Source organism: Thermobia domestica, chromosome 11 (genome assembly GCF_964235325.1).
Source record: "Thermobia domestica chromosome 11, izTheDome1.hap1.1, whole genome shotgun sequence".
Taxonomy (NCBI): domain Eukaryota; kingdom Metazoa; phylum Arthropoda; class Insecta; order Zygentoma; family Lepismatidae; genus Thermobia; species Thermobia domestica.
In genome coordinates, this window is record NC_137464.1 from 97,646,310 (window position 1) to 97,668,386 (window position 22,077).

The following is a 22,077-nucleotide window of genomic DNA, read 5'->3' on the forward strand; positions in this document are numbered from 1 at the left end:
GTAGTCACCTATGCTTTTAGTCTGAGAAACCTAGATGCTCGAACTACTCGTCTTCTGCTCAAATTGCAACGTTTCGATCTGCAGTTTGTTCACATCAGGGGCTCTGATAACGAAATCGCCGACCTGTTGAGTCGATATCCTCCAGAGATTCCTGAGGCAGAAGAGGATCACTTTATAAATTTTCTGACCGCGGAAGACGCTGACCTCTTGGATGTCGCGGAACTGAGGCGAGAACAGCGGAAAGATAAGTATTGTAGAAAGCTACATGACATTTGGAAGGGTTCTCCAAACAATGACAGGATACGTGTGGAGAATCATTTAGTTTAAGTTAGGAATTCTCAAAATTCTGTTTGGCTGCTGGTAATTCCTGCCAGCTTAGTGAAAAATATTATTTCGGCGATCCACAACAAAGGCCATTTTGGTGTGAAGCGATGTTTGTCGTTCGCTAAGGCCATGTTCCACTGGAAAAGTATGCGTGAGACTTTTACAAAGTATATTCAAGAATGCCTTCTTTGTGCACGAACTAAGGACTCTTACAGGGTGATCAGGAAGGAACCCTGCCATGTTGAGGCTTCTGCTTCCTTTGAAAAGCAATGCCTGGATCTGGTTGAGCCCCTTCCTAGGAGTCAGAGTTACAAGTATATCTTGTCTATCTTGGACGTCTACAGTCGCTTGTGTGTTTCTTCCCCCTCAGGACGGCACACACAAGAGAGATTGTGGCTGTCCTTGAGAAAAGATATTACTATCAGCTACCTTATCCTAAATACTTAGTGAGTGACCAAGGTCCGCAAATCTTGTAGGGCGTCAGGCGAGAATTTTGTCAAAAACATCGAATCAAACATATACTTACCACGCCATACCATCCTTACTCCCATGGCATTATCGAGCGCAGACATCGTGACCTCCACCGTATTCTCCGCCTTTATTGTAGCGAGAATCAATCCAAATGGAGTACCTTTCTAAAAGCCGCCCAAGATTTGTGTAACCATTCCTGGTGTGATGCACTTGGATGTACACCGGCAGAGCGTTTTCTGTGCTACTCTGCGTCCAACAGTTTCAAAGATAATTTCATCTGGCCAAAGGAATCACTCCCCATCAGTGAAGACAAGAAGCTCGTCATATCTAGTCCAGCCCAAGACTGCTGTGCCCAAGAAAGAACGAAAACAGCAGAGACACCAAGATACCATTACTGAAGGCTCACTGGTAATGGTTAAAACACATCACGTGTCGTCCATACCAAAGAAAGTTTTTGCAAAGTTCATGGATACCTATGTGGGACCATACATTGTTTCTTCTAAAACTCGAAATTCAGCAAGATTACAGAACTTAAAAGGAGAAAATATTGGCACTCAGAGTTGCGACAATCTCAAATTATTTCGATGCTCTGAATAAAAGAGGAGAGAGCTGGTGGGAGGTTGAACCGAACAAAACATGTCGAAAAAAAAGAGAGAATCGTAGGTTAAGTTTAGATTAAGGTAATTTTTTTGTTTGTTTTGTCTCTTTTTTGTGTCCAATCTTCTTTTCTTTCATATAGAGTAGTCATAAATTCTTTGTTAGGATTAAGGTCTCTGCAAAATTTCCAAAAAACATTTCCCATATTGATCTATGTATTTCATTAGAGTATTTTGTGATTAAAATGTTAGGTTAGAGAAAAAAGGAGCTTAACTTAGAACTTCTAAGTTAGATATTTTTTTCTTCCGAAGCTCCCGGAGGATGTTACCTTATACGTGGTATAATGTAACATGGCCCGGAAGTTTTGGGCAATCAGTATATATATGAATTTTATATTTATTGAACTTTTGTAAAATATATAATTAGTCGTTTACTCGATTTTTAGGTAGATCGCGAAATTTGCGTTAAGTTCTATAACGACTCTATAGAAAAGCGTCGTCAACCTGGTTCGTCTTGTAAAATATCAGTTACGAAGCGATAATTACTTTTCTTTATGCAAAAATCAACTCAGATATTCAAAGATTATTAGTCTCACCTTTATTGCTTGATATGTCTTAAATATTCTTTTTAAGACCGTAAAATACATAAATTCACTTGACTAGGTCAACACATAACCTGTCCATAGCCACAACTATCCCATAATAATCCCTTACAGATATTAAAAACATTCTTCTTTTTTTGTTAATTTAAAATGAACATTCTACTAAGTATATTACATATTTATGAACACTTTTTGCCCACGGTACAGGTAAATATTATACTAACTAAAGTATTTCGTTACAGAAAATGTCGCCCGATAAAGGGACTGAATATAAAAGTCATGAGTGGGCTTGGCTTTTATATTCAAGAACCACTGGTCTGATTACATTAATGTTTGTACATTACATATGTTTTTTTTATATTTTGATCACACCTCGTACATATCTTCATTACATTTTGGTTAACCCTCATATATATAAAATATTAGTTATTATCATTCTCATAAATACATTCACAATAAATCTTTGATAATTAAACACAAATCAATCTAATATAAATAATTTTTGCCTTTAACTAATTATAAATTGAATTATGATTCTTCACATTAATAAGAAAGAATAAAAATTAAACATAAACTACGTTTGAATAATCAAATGGAAGTAAATAAATTTATTTTACAGAAACAAAAGACACCCTTTTGTTATTAAATAAACACATTTTTCATTATTATTGTTATTTTTCATTCTTATTTATTTGATCAAGAATGTTGGGTGCTACTAACTCTTTAACTAGATGCATTTCAAATATTTATAACCATCGTTTTCATTATTAATATTAACACAAACTTTAAAACGAAAATTCACAAGAATCTATAATCAACATGGGTTTAACCTAATTTTGTTAACGGTAATCATGTTACATTCGCACTGGCATATGAATCTAATAAAGTGCATTGTACCGCACAATCGTGGTTAGGTTCTACATTAGGTTGTACATGTCTTTCATCGTGATTTGAATTTGGATACGAAGTACCATCTCGTGAACAATGATTATATCTATACATAGGATTGGTAGCATCTCTAGGATTTCGATATGTATTTCTATTAATTTTGTGTCTACTTCGGTTGATTAGGTTAGGCGGATTCCCTACATAACCTTGTCTATTTTGTTCATTTTGATTGCTAGAGTATATTCGTCTTAGGTTCGGTTCAGTATTATTCACACTTCGGATATTCAAATTCCGAACAGGGACCAAATGATCTGAATTATTCTTATTTTTACCCATTCCTGATTGTGTTAGATTCATAGCATGGTATTGAGTTTCGTAGCATTGTACAAGCATTAATAAATGACTGAAACTCATACACTGTGTGGAAAATAAGATCTGCTGTAATTTAAATGGAAGCAAATTGCGAATCGATGCAATTATTCTTGATTCCGATTGCAAGGGATTAACAACCTTTAATTCATTATAGACATTTACAACAAACTCTACAATAGATTTGTGCAATCGAGGATTGAAATGTTGATTTCTAAGAGTGGCATCTCTGTTTGCCAGCAAAAAGTCATTTTCGTAATTCGCGATCAATGCCGCTTTAAATTCCTCATATGTACTAATGTGATCACGTATTGCCTTAAACCATAAGGAACAAGGTGGGAGTAATACATGGGGTATTAATTTCATGTATTGTGATCGGTCGATAGACATTATACTGCATTCGTCTTGGAACTTCTCTAAGAAAGAACTAGCATTTTCATTGCACTTACCACTAAATTTACTCATGGCTTTGATTTCGCTCATCTTGACACTTAACTTTACCTTTCTTTTCTCACTCCTTGTTCTTGTGGTGTGATTGTTCCGGTCCGTAGCGTGCTGTGTCATGATACCATTTATATTTCGTTCATCAGTGATCTTCGGACAATTTTCCTCTAATATAATATCCTCCTCAGATTCCGGCGAAGACGTATTTATATCCGGTGATTGGGGAAACTCGAAGCGATCACTGCCCAGATTATTGCGATAAATGGTGTTTCTAGCCTGTAACGTTTTAATTTCTTCCTGCATAGTAGCCAACTGGATCTTTTGATGTTTAACGGAAGATTCTATTAACGTTAAATCCTTTTTTACAGCACAGATTTCATGATTTTGATGATCGTGCTTTTCTTGACACTCATCGGCTAACCTTTTTAACTTCTCTTCAAACTGCGAGGATATGTCGTTCATCACATGGACGATTGTTTGTTTCGTATCGTCTGATTTCAGTTCTATCCGTTCTATTCGTTTACTTAATTCTTCATACTGCTTGCTAGCTTCGTTAAATTTCAGTTCTATCTTCTTTTCCATGGTCTGGTTAGCTTCATAGAACTTCTGTTCCATGGTTTGGTTAGCTTCATAGAACTTCTGTTCCATGTTTGTGTTAGATTCATTGAGCTTCTGTTCCATGGTTTGTTTTATCTCAGTCGTCATTTGCATAATTTGTCGCTGCACAGCTAACAAAAGTCGATCCTCAGATGACAAACTTGGTGTTGCACTAATTTCACCTGGATTACTGGTATTAGATTCCTGTTGCACTATTTCACTATCCATTTTTCTTTTGATGACCTTACCGCTTCGTAATACGGTTAAGTTCGTATTCATAAATGGTAATATCCAAGTAAATTCAGCCCTACTTTCCTTCTTCGGGAACTGAATTTTCAAAAGTCCCGGGTTTGGTAAACCAAATTTTTATAACGACTCTATAGAAAAGCGTCGTCAACCTGGTTCGTCTTGTAAAATATCAGTTACGAAGCGATAATTACTTTTCTTTATGCAAAAATCAACTCAGATATTCAAAGATTATTAGTCTCACCTTTATTGCTTGATATGTCTTAAATATTCTTTTTAAGACCGTAAAATACATAAATTCACTTGACTAGGTCAACACATAACCTGTCCATAGCCACAACTATCCCATAATAATCCCTTACAGATATTAAAAACATTCTTCTTTTTTTGTTAATTTAAAATGAACATTCTACTAAGTATATTACATATTTATGAACACTTTTTGCCCACGGTACAGGTAAATATTATACTAACTAAAGTATTTCGTTACAGTTCCTTGAAATGATAATTTTAATATATTTAGAGGGAAATATATGGTAAAATATATCTACATTGGACAATATTCGTATATTTAGCTAAAATCTAATGTTATTTTAGGAAATAAGGTTATATCTGGTCGTTTTGAATCCTTTCCAGTTAATTTTCATGAATATTTTCGGTTAGAGGATCCTCAAAAGAAATCAAAATTTTTTATTTCAAAATCTTCTCTGAAATTCCACATTCGTAAAGTCAGCCATAGTAGCTTCTTGAAGCATCTCTTTGTTTAATCTAAATTATCTGTGATTGGATCTTAAGCAATCACAGTTGTGGTTGAGATTTTCGGCTTTCTTTGATCTCGAGAGATAAACCTATCATCATATAGTTACGTCAGAGTAATCTTTCAATTGGGAATCTTCTTCCAGTTATCTTTGTTCTTTCGTTAATGAAGCCGCCATGATCAGATGTGTAAGGCGTCTGGTCTACAGAAAATCTGCAATTTAATTCAGTGTAGTTAGCTGCTAGTGGATCAATTTTGGAGTATGAACTCCTGAGGACTGCGGCGCAATACAAATTATTTTTGACTTGCTCATTGTGAAAGGGTACGAGAAAGCAAGCTGCTGGCGTCAGGTTTGCACGTTGTCGCCGAGACTGTGAAGACAGTATGGCTGCAATTCAGCTTTAAATTGTTTTTTGCCGTCCCAAAACTTACCAGGAGGTAAGGGGATGAAGTAATTTAATAACGACAGCCACAGGACCATCCATAACTTCTAAGGTAGTTATATGTCTCTGAGATGAACAAGTAAGTGACTATTTTTATTCATCAAAAAAATTTCCTTTTCGGACGAGTTTAACCTGCAAAATTACATTATTAACTTTGGATTTAAAAAAAATGTGTTATGTTATTGGTGTGGTGATGTCTAACATAAAGTGCTAATTTTGCGTCATTTTTCCCTGAGTTACACAGTACACAAATCCGAGATATGATAGGAAATGCTCGTTCAATGGGGGGGGGGTTCTTTCTTTGAGTTTCAGTGTTGACGATTGTCATAAAGAGTCCAAGAAATGTGTGGATTTTTTTATTTAAAAAAATTAAAATAATTTGAAGCTGAATGATAAGTGTTCTGTACGTCCTTCGTAACCGGCTGTACATACTATACTACGAATATGTCTACTAAAAGTGAATTTTATATGTGTTAGGTTAGGTTAGTTTAGATAGTTAGGTTAGGGATTTAGGATAAGTATATTTTTATTATTGAATATTTCCTCATGTGTATTTTCTCTGTGTCAAAATTTGTTTGGTTGTGAGAGGTAAATGTGGATAGGCCTGAGCTTATATAAAGAGGTCACCCTACCGGTATAAATGCTCTGTGCCAGCCCCACTTGCACAACATTGATCGAGAGAAATACGAAAGAAAAAAATATATATGCACAGTAGTAGTACATGTGTAGTATAGTATTTTTTACGTAATCAGTTTTCCTCGTAACAAATGTGATAATATACGATTTGTTTTATAGTCGATAGAAATTTAAAACACATGAAGGCTACTCACGAGGTGTGGAGAGAGAATGTGATTCTAATCAATTTGTATCCAAACTTATTCATTCAGCTATGTACAAAAATATTCACATTTCTAACCATTACAACATTTTTTTATTCTTTTGGTTTTGTCAGTTTCTTGTCATACATAAATCTAGTGCAAATGAAATGTACGAGCCGAAACACAACCTTTTCTTATCCAGTGCAAAGTTCATTATTTAGAAATATGTTGTAAAAGTAAATTCAGTGGTATTGTTAGTACATAGTATACAGAGTTTTGAAAAGCAATACGTGAACAGTATGACAAAATCAAATTGTAGCGTTTGAAAACATACAGAATTGATTTCACTTAGTGTGACCGGGGTTGGAATCACAGACCTGACAGAAAAATTCACTTCGTTAATAAGATCAACAAAATTCATTTTTGGCATTCAGTTTTGCAAAATCCAATTCCGTTGCGCGATTCAGAATTCAGTTTGAGATTTTTTTATCTGGGTTAGTAAATACAAACATTCAGATTTTCGAAGCACTCATTATCAGTTTCACTCTTGGGTCGGTGTCTTGTTTTGTTAGATTATGGTTTGCAACCTATCCCGTGATGGGATGCAGACGATGGACTGCAGATCGGGATACTGGACTGCGAGTGAGAATGAAGGAGGCTTGGAAATCTTCACATTTTTGGGTCAATTTGAGTTCAATTTTCCGGGGATGATTGGTTTGGTGGATGGGTCAGTGAGTGTTGACAGCTTGCCCAACCTGGGCCCGGTGGGTTCGCGGTCACCAATCAGTGACACATTCACGCAACCATAGCCTTAAGGAAAGTGAACATCATACAAAACACATCAGTATCACTATCATCATCATTTATTTTATTTTATATTTTTATTTATGATTTTTTTTGTAAAATTGAGAACCCGAAAGCTATGGATTCGACACTAACATTGGTCATTTTCAATTACTTTTACATGTCACAATTTCACACACACCTTCAGGGTGCTAATGGGGGCTAAACTTCCATGACATTCGGAGTGCCTCTATTTATCTAAGCGACCCCTATAATTATAGATTGGACACTAATATCGATCTTCTTTTTATCGTTTTGATGTCAGCCTCTTCCATTTCTCCTAGAACGGCTAAGGGGGTATTATCACAGTTGGGGGTAAATTTGGTCTTAAATGGCATTACAACTGCTAGCAATTAGTTTTGCGACGTTGAATACTTACGATTCGACACTAATATCGGTCAATTTCGATTTTTGTATGTCCCTACGTACCCACTCTGGGTGCTAATGGGAGCTTAATTGGACTTAAGCGGAATTGAAATTGACACTATTTACCTAAGTGACACCGAAACTATGCATCCGATATTAATATCGATCGTTTTGCTCTAGACATATCAGAATTATGTTGGAACACATACACACATACATACATGCACCTTATTATAGTAGTAATCGCCCCACTTGGCCTAACTTTTGGTTATCCAATTTTGGGTCCCCATGGACCATAGTGAATGAATCAGGGATGCTTTGGCCCGGGATTACGTCACCTATTGAAATTTTGCTTATGCTTATTCAGGGGCCATGCACGATGGTACGAATGAATCAGAGGTACCTTGGCCAGGCTATGACGTCATTGAATTGGGAGTATTGGATCAGAGGTCATAATTACTAAAAATATGGTCTTGATGATTCATTACGTTATGAAATAGTACAGGTTTACGAATGCTTTCGTTCCCTTTTATGGCATAAAATTTGGAGATTGTTATATCTTTGATGAGATGGACTAACACGGGTGCAAATGAAATCTTTAGTTTTACGTCCCACGCATATGCAGTTTAAGCTAAAGGAGACGGTGACGATAAGAAAGGAATGAAAGTGTGGGAGAAAATTGGAGCATAATGTTGCCCACCACAAAACTATTTTCGAGGTGTTTTAAATCAGGGACCACATACAGCAGAGGTGAACGCTCTACCACTGAGCCATCGCGTCTCTACTGGTATGAATGAATTAGAGGTAGTTGGTTCGAACTAATACGTTCGTTTGACGTCACTGAACTGGGATTTTTAGCTGGGAGCTTATGATGGTTTTTTCCTTCCCTTTTATGGGTATAAAATTACCAAAACAAGGTATGATCTCTTTCTTGATGACCTATTACGTTATGAATTAGTAGACCCCAGTAATAGTATAAATTAGTATTAGTATTAATATGAAACTCGAAAACTTTTGGAGTTCCTTTGTGGCTAACCGGTTAGCGTATGCGCCTTTAACGGGGGAGACCAGAGTTCGATTCCCGGAAGGAGCTCATGCGGTTCGGATTTCACGTTAATTACTAGTTTCTATTTTTGCTGCTGAACTTTGGGAGGAATACTTGATTTTTGGTTGTTATCCCTTTGATGAGATGAACTAACACTGGTGCAAATGAAATCTTTAGTTTTACGTCCCACGATTATGCTAAAGGAGACGGTGACGATGAGAAAGGAATGAAAAAAAATTGGAGCATAATGTTGCCCACCACAAAATTATTTTGAACCAGGGACCACATACAGCAGAGGTGAACGCTCTACCACTGAGCCACCACGTCCATTATTGGTGCGAATGAAGTAGAGGTATTTGGTTTGAGCTAATGTGTTTGTTTGACGTCGGGCTGACCCTATTTCACTTTTGGGACCCCACATGGACCATAGCGAATGAGTTAGAGATGCTTTGGTTTGGGATTGCATTACCTATTGTAATTCCCGGCGGGAGCTCATGTGGTTCGGATTCCACGTTAATCAGTAGGTCCACGTCTCATATAGCCTTGCTGCTGAAAGGGACGCTAACTAAAATCAACTCAACAACTCAACCTATTGTAATTTTGCTTATGTTTACTCAGGGGCAGGGATCACTCAGGACACATAAGATCACCTTAATTCACATCAGGAGTTGGGGGGGGGGGTACAGGACCTCGTTCCCTTTGATGATTATCGATTTTGGAGCCTTATTACGTTATATGGAGGCGTATTTAAAATTATTTCCTTAAATTTGATAAGTACTTTGTGATCCACTTTGTTCCGTTTCAGGGGTGAACATGGATATCTTGCAATCGTACCGAGTTTGATTCTTGGTGCTAGTTTAGGAAATGTTGAATTTAACGTCCCCCGTGAAAACGATGGTGATGAGAAATGATAGGACGACACAGGGGAAAACATGTTCCCTTTTAGAGGTACAGAATTGCCAAAATATAAACGTAAGCAATACGTTGTACCACGTGTTTTGTCTTTTGGCCCAATTTATTCTCTTGGATGAGGTCCTATTACCTTATATAGTTATATGGACGTATACAGGGGTTCATTATCTTTCATAAGATATGGGTATATTTGTGCACCCCTTTAAAATTTGGGTGGAGTACTTTGACCCACACCCTTCAATTTTGGAAATTGTCCAATTTAAACATTTGGTATAATATTATAGGGCTCTAATATATATTATTATAAATTTGGGTGGTCCACCTCGTTCCTTTTAGGGACACAAAATTACCAAATTTTACTGCAACCACGTGTTTGGTATTTTGGCTCAATTTATCACCTTGGATGAGGCCCTATTACCTTATATAGTTATATGGACATATACAGATGTACATTTCCTATTATAAGACATAGGTACATTTGTGCACCCCTTTAAAATTTGGGAGGAGTACCATAGCCCACCCCTTAAATTTTGGAAATTTTCCAGTTTAAGCATTCGGTATTATACTACTGGACTCTAATATGTATCATGATAAATTTGGGTGGTCCACCTCGTTCCGTTTTAGGGGTACAAAATTGCCAAAATATAAACATAAGCAATATGATGTACCACGTGTTTGGTTTTTTGATCCAATTTATCCTCTTGGATGAGGACCTATTACCTTATATGGTTATAAGGTCATGTATAGGGGTCTATTCCCCTATCATAAGACATAGGTACATTTGTGCATTCCTTAAAATTTTTGGGAATGGTACCTTGGCCCACCTCTTAAATTTTTATAAATTGCCCAACCACGTGTTTGGTCTTTTGGCCTAATTTATTCTCTTGGATGATGTCCTATTACATTATATGGTTATATATAGGGGTCTATGCCCTATCATAAGACATAGGTACATTTGTGCACCCCTTTAAAAATTTGGGAGGGTTACCCTGGCCCACCCCTTAAATTTTGGAAATCGCCCAATTTAAACATTTGGTATAATAGTATAGAACCCTAATATAGATCACTATAATACCCCTATGCACTCCTCTTAAGCTTTTTGATAAGAGAGAACCACGATATTTTAAGGTTACCTTCTTGGTCTTGGTGTTAGTTCGTGTAGTTTATATCTTAAATAACATTGACGGTTTAGTTAAAATCATCTCAAAATATTTTAGCCAAAATTTTTCAGTGAGTGCAAAGAGGGAATTGTTTCACGGTTAACCGCCAAACGTTATCCGGTTTTTAACTATTCGATTAAAATCGCTGTGGTAAGTAACCTTTTCTTAAAATGGTCCCAGGTTCGATTCAAGGTCTTAAAATATGCGTTTATGGTTGTTCTGTGGTAGGGATTCAGAGTTTTACGTAGCGTAGCGGCTATGACCAGAAGAAGCTTGGCGTGCTTTCATGATGATACGAAAAAAAAAGTCCAATTATGGCTGGCCGTTGATCTGAAACAAAAAATGCACTAAAACGGATCGTAAGTTAGTACTGTCTGATGAAATAAAGCTTGATTAAACTTCATTTCAAGCAATATCAATGTCTCGGTCTGGCTATGGCTTACCAAACGGTTCATCTCTCAAAACTTAGTCCCAAATATTTCTTCAAGACAATTAAAATTTTAAAATCAGTAAACGGCTATGGTTAAATATTTTCAAGAAGTTTGAAAATTTCGAATTATTTCTTTTGTTCGAAACTTTAACTTTCAGTTCGACAATTTTGGTTTGAAATTTTAGGTCCAAAAATTTGATTTGAAAATTTCGTTATAAATTTTTTTTAGTTCGAAAACAGGTTGAAACTTTTAATTCGAAAAATTTTAGTTTCCACTTTCTAGTTCTAACATTTGGATTGAGATATTTTGGTTCGAAAATTTTGATTCCATTTTTCGAAAATTTTTAGCTTAAAATTTCTAGTTCAAAAATTTCAGTGTGAAACTGATTGGTTTCAAAACTTTGAATTCAAAATTTTAGTTTCAACTTTCTAGTTCAAATATTTGGACTGAAATGTTTTGGTTCGAAAATTTTGATTTCATTTTTCGAAAATTTTAGTTTAAAATTTCTAGTTCAAAAATTTCAGTGTGAAATTGTGTGGTTTGAAAAATTTGAATTCGAAAAGTTTTATTTCAATTTTTTTTGTTCGAAAATTTTAGTTTCAACTTTCTAGTTCTAAAATTGGTTTGAAATGTTTTGATTCGAAAATTTTAGTTTAGAATTTCTAGTTTAAATATTTCAGTGTGAAATTGTTTGGTTTAAAAAGTTGAATTCGAAAAGTTTTATTTCAAATTTTAGTTCGATGTTTATAATTCGAAAATATTGATTTCAACTTTTTTGTTCGAAAAGTTTAGTTTGATGTTTTTAATTCGAAAATTTCAGTTTGAATATTTTTGATTTGAAAAATTTGAGTTCGAAAAAATTTAGTTTCAAATTTTCACTTGAACTTTTGTAATAACTGGAAATTAGTGGACTCAAAATTTAATCGAATAGTTAAAAACCGTTTATATGTTAATCGAATAGTTAAAAACCGATAAATTTTAATCGAATAGTTAAAAACCGGATAACGTTTGGCGGTTAACCGTGAAACAATTCCCTCTTTGCACTCACTGAAAAATTTTGGCTAAAATATTTTGAGATGATTTTAACTAAACCGTCAATGTTATTTAAGATATAAACTACACGAACTAACACCAAGACCAAGAAGGTAACCTTAAAATATCGTGGTTCTCTCTTATCAAAAAGCTTAAGAGGAGTGCATAGGGGTATTATAGTGATCTATATTAGGGTTCTATACTATTATACCAAATGTTTAAATTGGGCGATTTCCAAAATTTAAGGGGTGGGCCAGGGTACCCCTCCCAAATTTTTAAAGGGGTGCACAAATGTACCTATGTCTTATGATAGGGCATAGACCCCTATATATAACCATATAATGTAATAGGACATCATCCAAGAGAATAAATTAGGCCAAAAGACCAAACACGTGGTTGGGCAATTTATAAAAATTTAAGAGGTGGGCCAAGGTACCATTCCCAAAAATTTTAAGGGATGCACAAATGTACCTATGTCTTATGATAGGGAATAGACCCCTATACATGACCATATAACCATATAAGGTAATAGGTCCTCATCCAAGAGGATAAATTGGATCAAAAAACCAAACACGTGGTACATCATATTGCTTATGTTTATATTTTGGCAATTTTGTACCCCTAAAACGGAACAAGGTGGACCACCCAAATTTATCATGATACATATTAGAGTCCAGTAGTATAATACCGAATGCTTAAACTGGAAAATTTCCAAAATTTAAGGGGTGGGCTATGGTACTCCTCCCAAATTTTAAAGGGGTGCACAAATGTACCTATGTCTTATAATAGGAAATGTACATCTGTATATGTCCATATAACTATATAAGGTAATAGGGCCTCATCCAAGGTGATAAATTGAGCCAAAATACCAAACACGTGGTTGCAGTAAAATTTGGTAATTTTGTGTTCCTAAAAGGAACGAGGTGGACCACCCAAATTTATAATAATATATATTAGAGCCCTATAATATTATACCAAATGTTTAAATTGGACAATTTCCAAAATTGAAGGGTGTGGGTCAAAGTACTCCACCCAAATTTTAAAGGGGTGCACAAATATACCCATATCTTATGAAAGATAATGAACCCCTGTATACGTCCATATAACTATATAAGGTAATAGGACCTCATCCAAGAGAATAAATTGGGCCAAAAGACAAAACACGTGGTACAACGTATTGCTTACGTTTATATTTTGGCAATTCTGTACCTCTAAAAGGGAACATGTTTTCCCCTGTTTCGTCCTATCATTTCTCATCACCATCGTTTTCACGGGGGACGTTAAATTCAACATTTCCTAAACTAGCACCAAGAATCAAACTCGGTACGATTGCAAGATATCCATGTTCACCCCTGAAACGGAACAAAGTGGATCACAAAGTACTTATCAAATTTAAGGAAATAATTTTAAATACGCCTCCATATAACGTAATAAGGCTCCAAAATCGATAATCATCAAAGGGAACGAGGTCCTGTACCCCCCCCAACTCCTGATGTGAATTAAGGTGATCTTATGTGTCCTGAGTGATCCCTGCCCCTGAGTAAACATAAGCAAAATTACAATAGGTTGAGTTGTTGAGTTGATTTTAGTTAGCGTCCCTTTCAGCAGCAAGGCTATATGAGACGTGGACCTACTGATTAACGTGGAATCCGAACCACATGAGCTCCCGCCGGGAATTACAATAGGTAATGCAATCCCAAACCAAAGCATCTCTAACTCATTCGCTATGGTCCATGTGGGGTCCCAAAAGTGAAATAGGGTCAGCCCGACGTCAAACAAACACATTAGCTCAAACCAAATACCTCTACTTCATTCGCACCAATAATGGACGTGGTGGCTCAGTGGTAGAGCGTTCACCTCTGCTGTATGTGGTCCCTGGTTCAAAATAATTTTGTGGTGGGCAACATTATGCTCCAATTTTTTTTCATTCCTTTCTCATCGTCACCGTCTCCTTTAGCATAATCGTGGGACGTAAAACTAAAGATTTCATTTGCACCAGTGTTAGTTCATCTCATCAAAGGGATAACAACCAAAAATCAAGTATTCCTCCCAAAGTTCAGCAGCAAAAATAGAAACTAGTAATTAACGTGAAATCCGAACCGCATGAGCTCCTTCCGGGAATCGAACTCTGGTCTCCCCCGTTAAAGGCGCATACGCTAACCGGTTAGCCACAAAGGAACTCCAAAAGTTTTCGAGTTTCATATTAATACTAATACTAATTTATACTATTACTGGGGTCTACTAATTCATAACGTAATAGGTCATCAAGAAAGAGATCATACCTTGTTTTGGTAATTTTATACCCATAAAAGGGAAGGAAAAAACCATCATAAGCTCCCAGCTAAAAATCCCAGTTCAGTGACGTCAAACGAACGTATTAGTTCGAACCAACTACCTCTAATTCATTCATACCAGTAGAGACGCGATGGCTCAGTGGTAGAGCGTTCACCTCTGCTGTATGTGGTCCCTGATTTAAAACACCTCGAAAATAGTTTTGTGGTGGGCAACATTATGCTCCAATTTTCTCCCACACTTTCATTCCTTTCTTATCATCACCGTCTCCTTTAGCTTAAACTGCATATGCGTGGGACGTAAAACTAAAGATTTCATTTGCACCCGTGTTAGTCCATCTCATCAAAGATATAACAATCTCCAAATTTTATGCCATAAAAGGGAACGAAAGCATTCGTAAACCTGTACTATTTCATAACGTAATGAATCATCAAGACCATATTTTTAGTAATTATGACCTCTGATCCAATACTCCCAATTCAATGACGTCATAGCCTGGCCAAGGTACCTCTGATTCATTCGTACCATCGTGCATGGCCCCTGAATAAGCATAAGCAAAATTTCAATAGGTGATGTAATCCCGGGCCAAAGCATCCCTGATTCATTCACTATGGTCCATGGGGACCCAAAATTGGATAACCAAAAGTTAGGCCAAGTGGGGCGATTACTACTATTATATACCTGCTGTTATGCCCGTTCTTCACACGCATCAGATAAAATATCTATGTAAATAAACTGAACTATAAAAGAACAATTAAACATTTCTAAAAATGAATCTATTTTGTGTGAATGCATATCCGACAACGTAGATGTGTTTCAATTGGAATGACTTTAAACACGGTCGATACTTAATACAACCATTAACTAACATGTTTTTAACCTCAATAAAACCATCTACCCAGGTATTACTAAACAGAAAAAAACATAAGTGTAGACAAAACTATGGATTTCACACAAATATCGGTCATTTTCGATCATTTTTATCTGTCTCGGTACCCCCGCCCCCCCGCAGTTGACTCTCGGCCCGCATACAATGATGGCTGAGTTTGAAAGTCATCGCTAATGAAAGTGTCACCATTTATCACAGTGACCGCGAAAACTATAGATTTTACACTAATATTGGTTATTTTGGATTATTTCACAAGTCTCGGTAAGCCTTACCCCGCAGGTGCCCCGACCCGCATACAATGGGCTGAATTTTCAAATTAATCGCGAATGGAAGTGTCACCATTGATCTCAGCAACCGCGAAAACTATGGATTTGACACTAATATCGGCGATTTTGGATTATTTTTATATGTTTCAGTATCCCTGGTGATCCAAGGCCCGCAATCGAAGGGGTGAATTTGGAAGTTAATGCGATCGGAGTTTCACCATTGATCTCTACGATCGCACAAACTATGAATTTGACACTAATATTGGTTATTTTCTACTACTTTTACATGTCCCAGTAAACGTCCCCCTGAGACCCCTTGGTTCGAAATTTAAGAAAAAAAAGCGCTGCGTTTTATCTGGAGCCTGGACTAAGGTACCCATCATCCAAATTTAGTAACTCTCGGTCCACTCGTCTGGTCCCCAGGCCGCACACAGACAGCAAACTCTTTAATATATATGTATTAGGGCGGAGCGAAAAATCATTTTTTATATATCGAAGACGCAATAGTGCGGAAAAGTTGTCAATTGATATTGATAAAATACTGTAAAAATTTTGTTTCTGAAATCAAATATCTTCCGGTGGCGAATCGCCAAAAAAGATGTTGTCTTTATAGGGTATGCAAACCCTCCGTACACATAACTTTTTTTGTGTTTCTACAATAAATGAACAAATTATTACCTATATTTCTTAACGTAAGCAGTCTATAAAATTGAAGAAATAATTTCTAGATGATTTAGGCAGATTTGGAACCATAAAATAGCCCATTTTAGCAAAACAAAATATTGCATATCATATACCGTACTTGTAGTTTCTTATACGGTTCTAGCATTAAATTAATATGCCGATAAATGTGTTCATTGTTTATTGTAATTTTTCCTTCAACACTCTTTTTCCTTTAAAAAAAATCTCGTACTGCTTTATAGAGTTTAACTTCCTCTCCTGAATAAGAATTCAATTTGGACTAGTCCAATTGATAGTAGCAGTATTAAAAACAAACGTTAGTATTCGATAACTTTGTTCGAGTGTGCAAGACGATCTTTTCAAGGTAATTTTGGGGTGTTAACATTGTGTTTTAGTGTTTACTTCGTTGTGCGTAGTTGGTACGTGTATAAACAGTTTGTTTTTGTACTGTAAATTAAACTTTATGTAATGTGTGTGAGATCTGTATTTTATATCAATATTGAAACTCTAACCATGCCGAAGATAAGAACAAGATTAAAAACGACTCACCCCGTGCTTGGAAATTCAGCTGAACTTTCAGGTGTGTAGTTGCCCACAAAATTAGATGTAATGAAGCATTATTTTCAATTGGTAGAGCTGGAAAAGTGTGAGAAAGAGTATGATCGATCTGTAAAGAAGTTGGCGAGAGACGTTGCTCAATGTGTGAAATCTGTTTAGGGCAAAGCTTCCATCTCTACTTTGTCGTTAGAACGTGTAGTTCAGTTTCTACTTGCTTTGCACGGAAAGTATATAAAAAGTTTGTTAAATCTGAGAAGAAAACGAAAGCTTCTGCTAGTTTCCAGAAAAAATGGATATATTTAAACAAGATTACACGAAGTCTTTTGATATATGTTCCTGTAAATGTCATGAACTTTCCATGTGCTCATGGAATTAAGAAAGAAAATACCTAGGAAGGAGTCGATATTTCTGCAAGAACAGAGAACAACACGAGTAGCCAGAGAGAGTGAGTTGACTACGAGGAGACTTTAAAACTAATCATAAGCAATAAAAGTAAATCACTAGAGACCACCCGCCAACAGTCTTCTTACACATCACAAACGAGTAGGCCTACTTCTAATGAACTCCAGACATCATCTTATGATGGCGATGAGTCAGGTGTTGATGATTACTTGGCAAAACAACAGAATATTAGAGAAAGAAGAAGCAAATAGCAACGACACGTCCTTAGTCTTCTCGGTACGCTGGCAGACCGATTTCGAACATCTGATCGTGCAACTGCTTTGATAGCAACAGCTACACTGCAATCTTTTGGAATAATTGATCCACAAAATGCTGGCTAGATGATAGACTTCCCAAAAGTCCGGCGAGAAAGGGAAAATATAGGACAAAAGGAAGTGCTAATGGCCAAAGGAAAGGATCTTAGAAGCTTGTACTTTGATGGTCTTGAAGATCAAACTCTATGCAGGAAAGAGACTGGAGGTCGCTGGTTTTCAGCAAAGAGATACGCTACTTGTAAAGATGGAGCTAAATATTTGTGGTTAATGAGAACTTCTTCAAGGTACATACCACAAAAGGAGCGGCAATTGGTTCAAGAAGTGCGTAATCCAAAATAACTTATTTCACACACCCGGAGAATATTGCTTTTTATGGTTGACGATGAAAGACTTTACGTCAGAAAAGAGGAATAGAGAAAGATAGTCAACGTAATGGGAAAAGCTAGGAATGAGAAGAGCAGATATTATGACAGTAGTATCAGTATGAAGACGAAACGAGGAAGACCACCTAAAGACAATGAGTTACATGTAAAAAAAAATGTATGCTACCAAAGCTCAATTTCAATGCAAACGATTACACAGACCTTATTAATTGGGAATCAGTTGAAGTGAGGCATCCTCCAGCGTTATCTTGTTTTCCAAAGTTGAAATCTACAATAATAACCGTGAACATCCAGTCCTGTCACATTACGAGTACAGAACGCTGCGTGAAACTTGTAACAGAAGCATCTGCAGCAGTTTGTGGCAGAGATGGTTTTATCAGACTTAAACTAAAAATACCGATTTTGTAAACACAAAAGTAGAAACAAAGGCAAACTATGCTTTGCAAATAACCAAAGATCTAATTTTGAACATACGTGTATGGATGGTAGGGTGGGCACGGGAGGGACCTGATCGGCACCCACGTCCTCGTCGTGGGTCCTGGGTCGTTTCGCTGAACCATGCAGAGAGGTGCAGAAAAATATGTATTTTGTATTAAGTAGATTGTTATTTTGATCAAATTGACTAGTGTGTGATCCAAAATGTGGCTAAATCATGCAGAAAACATTTCTTAAATTTTATATATTACTTAAGAAATGTAGGTTATACTTTTGTTCATTTACCGTAGAAACGCAAAATAATGATGTGTACGGCGGGTTTGCATATCATACAAACACACAAAATCTTTTTTGGCGATTTGCCACCAGAAGATATTTAATTTCAGCGACGAAATTTTTACAGTAATTTATCAACATCAATTGACAACTTTTCCGCACTATTGCGTTTTCGACATATAAAAAAGTGATTTTTCGCTCTGCCCTAATTTCGCTCTGCCGGAGCACATGCACCTCCCTTCACTGTAAATATACAGTATCTAAAATGAGACCCTAGCAGTGAAAAAGCAACACTCTCCGAAACTTTCTGCTGTCATGAGTCCGTTTGAGGCTTAAAAGAAAGCTTAATATTGCAAAACCAATAGTAAGTCGATTTTCTGAAGGTTGAAGGAAAAGAATTCATTAAACAAAGTAATATTCCTCATTCACATCACACAGATGCCTAAAGGCATTAAAAAACTTAAAAAATTAAATCAAATGTAGTAGCAGTTATTGGTGCACCCCCTTCAATAAATCCTGGATCCGGCCCTATATATATATATATATATATATATATATATATATATATATATATATATATATATATATATATATATATATATATATATAAGATAGCGAGAGAGAGAGAGAGACCAAGGCATCGCCATGTTATAAAACATGACTTCCACGTTACAAACGCATATCAGAATATTAAACGTGACCTTATTCACGTGACCTTTGGGGCTCGGGAAATATTCGTACATCTGAGTGGTTTGTCTGGTCTGACTTTGAATGCCTCGAATAATATTTCTAGAATGTAAATGACATACTGTAATGAGAATATTGAGAAGTCACCTCTATATGACAAATAGCTGCAAATAAAATACAGTATATAACTTATATATTGCTATGATATTATTTTCTTAATTTAACATTCACATATAGAATACCAACGTATTGTGAACACCTATCTCACATGTTATATATTAAACTTAATAATTACTTTGTTCTGCAATGATTATACTCGTATGTTATATATATACAACTGATGTATTTTAATCCAATTTTTATAAATTTTTTATGCATTGGAGAAAACAATAATAAAAGAAGCATTGACCCAGATTGGAATCGAACTCACAACCTCATAATTTAAAACCCAACGGCTTACCACTGGGCCAACACAGGCACTCCTCGTAACATGCTTCTAGCGATGTATACCGAACGGGCACTCAAGACAATGATATTCATATGCGCTGCAAACGCTGTTTTTGTTCTACTTTGACTTTTATTTTAGTACTCAGGCGAGAATTATGTTCTATGTCTTAACTTTAAACATTCTTTTATATATGGAAAGATTCCTTTACGTATTTAAATGTCCCATTACGTATGGAGAGCTAAATGACAAACAAGCATGTGCTGTCATTAATACAAAGTTTCGAAATATTGTATCATTAAGTATTTCAATCAATGTTGCTTTTCTTCTACACTTGGTAACAAGTCTTATCATACTTAAAAGAAGAAAACCACATCTGCAAAATTTTTCCCGATTGCTAAGATTGACTCGGAGGTTCGAACCTGGTTTACTTTTTTCCGAAGATACCCGAAGTTGGACTTTGAAAATTTTTGCCTCAAAACAGCAATAAGGTATGCGCTCAACCTTTTTGAGACAAGGTGTACATTAATTGAACCATTAAATACGTCATTAAATTGTATTAATTATTGATTTTGTAAGATAACCACTAACGTATCCTTATTAAGCACAACCTGCTTCATATCTTCTGAGTTATTTAACATAGTCAATAGTTGAATCCTCTATTGAGGATACATCGCATCTAACCAACTTCTGCCTAATATAGGTTGAAACATATAATTTTGTACTACCATTATGCGCAAATCAACATATTTTAAATATTGAACTTTAACCGTACATTTACCTAGAGTTTTAATAGACGAATCATCCGCATTATTTATCTACCAAAAATTCTACCAATTGTTCATTACAATTTAATGTTACATATAATGGTTTTATACAGGGTGTTTGAAAACAATACCGACAACATTTGGGAGGTGTTTCCTGACACCAAGATAAGACAAAAAGTATAGACCAACCTGGGTGCACAAATGCTTCCTTTCACAGTTACAGGCTGCCGAAAACATCAAAAAATGAACTTTAAAGGTCCATAGCTCTAATACTATGGAACCTACCGTAGTCGGGTCAGACTTCATTTAGGAACTAGTATGTGCCCTTTCCAAATATCCATGTTTCAGAATTCTGAGGAACTTCTGCACAATTTTGGTTACGGGCATATAATTTGAAGTACTCACAATCTACCTCTATAAAAATTGCTGCAGATGTTCCTCAGGATTCTGAAACATGGATACTTGGATAGGACACACATTAGTTCCTAAGTGAAGTCTTGACCCAACTGCGGTAGGTTCCATAGTATTGGAGCTATGGACCATTAAAGTTATTTTTTTCATGTTTTCGGCAGCCTGTAACTGTGAAAGGAAGCATTTGTGCACCCAGTTTGGTTTATACCTTTTGTCTTATCTTGGTGTCAGGAATCACCTCCCAAATGTTGTCGGTATTGTTTTGAAACACCCTGTATACATGGTTATAGTATAATACTAATCCTACCGACTGCGCCAGTTGAAAACTGTTTAATTTTTCTATTGCTTCTATAAACACAGATCTTGAATTAAGATTTACAACATATGCCATGTACCATCTTTAAATAAATTTGTCCAAAAGAACAAAAATATATTTAATATCTAACCCGTTTTTTTTAACATGCTACATTTTTATCTGCTTCTACTTCTTCCTTTTAAAAACTTGGCATGTGCATAAAATGAAACTAGTTTTACCAATAAGTAACTTCTTACTTTCCACAAGTACATACCAATTAAGAAACAAAATTTGTCAGTCTGAACACACACTCTACACACAAACCCGGCTACAACTGTATAAACGGGCCATCAAAAAAATTAGGGAAGGGCCCCTAGAAGGGTCCTGTGCGCGTCAAAAGTAGGAAATAATTCGAGCAACCACAAAAATTGCTTGCTTTGCAAGAATTGCTCAGTGTGTAAACCGATCGATTGTCAGGTTCACCAACAATCTCCACTCTCTCTCATTCTCTCAAACACTCTCTCATTTTCACTCTCTCCATCTCTCACTCTTTCTCTCTACTTCTAATAAAGAACGTGTCGATAATACTAAGATGAAAGGTTCATTAAAATTTGGAAACAAGAAATTTGGGG